Source organism: Tachyglossus aculeatus, chromosome 3, assembly GCF_015852505.1.
Source record: "Tachyglossus aculeatus isolate mTacAcu1 chromosome 3, mTacAcu1.pri, whole genome shotgun sequence".
NCBI classification, from domain to species: domain Eukaryota; kingdom Metazoa; phylum Chordata; class Mammalia; order Monotremata; family Tachyglossidae; genus Tachyglossus; species Tachyglossus aculeatus.
This window is the reverse complement of record NC_052068.1, coordinates 84575511-84577219: the sequence shown is the minus strand read 5'-3', so window position 1 is coordinate 84577219 and position 1709 is coordinate 84575511. Positions and strand designations below refer to the sequence as shown.

At 38.2% G+C, this 1709-nt stretch overlaps 1 non-coding gene across 1 annotated transcript; it reads right to left on the bottom strand.

Moving 5' to 3' along the window:
• Positions 1-347: 347 nt before the first annotated feature.
• LOC119926056 lies at positions 348-485 on the bottom strand. The gene has a single exon (XR_005449971.1). It is a non-coding gene; the product is annotated as a small nucleolar RNA SNORA7 (small nucleolar RNA).
• Between the last annotated feature and the right edge of the window lie 1224 nt (positions 486-1709).

Sequence of the window (1709 nt, the reverse complement as noted above, 5' to 3'; positions counted from 1 at the left end):
ACCTCCTTCCCCTCCCCACAGCACCTGTATATATGTATATATGTTTGTATGTATTTATTGCTCTATTTATTTTACTTGTACATATTCTATTTATTTAATTTTGTTAATACGTTTTGTTTTGTTGTCTGTCTCCCCCTTCTAGACTGTGAGCCCGCTGTTGGGTAGGGACCGTCTCTATATGTTGCCAACTTGTACTTCCCAAGTGCTTAGTACAGTGCTCTGCACACAGTAAGCGCTCAATAAATACCATTGAATGAATGAATGAATGAATGAATGAATGAATGAAACTTGAATCTCTGCCCTCAACTCTCTCCCATGCCGCTGCTGTCCAGCATGGGTGAGTTTTGACTTGCAGAAGATTGCCTTCCATTCGCTAGCCACTGCCCAAGCTAGGAATGGAATGGATAGGCCTCTGGTTGACTCTCCCTCCTGTAGCCGAGACTGGTAGAGTACTGGAAACTCTCCAGGTGCGACCCTGAGAGGGGACAGTGTAATCAGCTACAATATAATCAACGTAAAGACTGTACCCTTGATTTCTTCATAACTGATATAAAGGTATTGAATACAGGGACTTTTCCCAGTGAAATGCTACTTGATGTGTTCCATTAGTTGGACTGAGCCATTACTAACTACACTTTGATGGCAACTTTGAAACTAGTTGTGCATTCATCATCATCATCATCATCAATCGTATTTATTGAGCGCTTACGGTGTGCAGAGCACTGTACTAAGCGCTTGGGAAGTACAAGTTGGTAACATATAGAGACAGTCCCTACCCAGCAGTGGGCTCACAGTCTAAAAGGGGGAGACAGAGAACAAAACCAAACATACTAACAAAATAAAATAAATAGAATAGATATGTACAAGTAAAATAAATAAATAAATAAATAAATAGAGTAATAAATATCTACAAACATATATACATATATACAGATTCATCTACCAGTGGCAAGCTCATTGTGAATTTTGAAAGCTCATTGTGGGCAGGGAACATGTCTACCAACTCCATTATACTGTAATCTTTCAAGAGTTTAGTACGGTGCTCTGCATGCAGTAAGCACTCAATAAATATGATTGATTGATTGGTGAGGCTCATACTTTCTTAGCTTGTCCTTGAAAAATCTTAGGGGAAGTCACAGAAAGCCCTACTGAAGTCTATACAGAACACATTCAGTACTTTCTATTGTATCCTTTGCTTATCTAGCCTACCTTATCTTAGAAGGAAATTAAATTGGCCTGATATGATATGTTCTTTACAAAGCCTAGTCTTCTATCTTAGGCTCTTCAAGATGTTAGCAACCTGATTATTTAATGTTTCTTCCAATATTTAAGCAGGTGTAAATGTTAATCTGATCAGTTTATTATTACCTGAGCTTCCCTTCCACACCAACACTCCCCCCACTTTTTTTTTTTGAGACGGACACAACATTTGTTCTTTTGCAATCCTCAGGACAGGAGTTCTCAAATAAAGTGGCAAGTAACTTCATATCCCATCTCACAATCCTTTAACTATTTTGTGTTCTAAGGCATTAAACCCTACAGATTTGGATAAAATACATTTAACTTTTCTGTTGTCAGGTATTCTTTGCTCAGTTCTTTCCTGAGTTTGATTTAGTTTACCAACCTTCCAACCCAACTGGAATTTGCTGGGATTAACTGGTACTAGTTTACACCTTAACCAGATTGTCCAGTGATTTTAAAATGTTCTG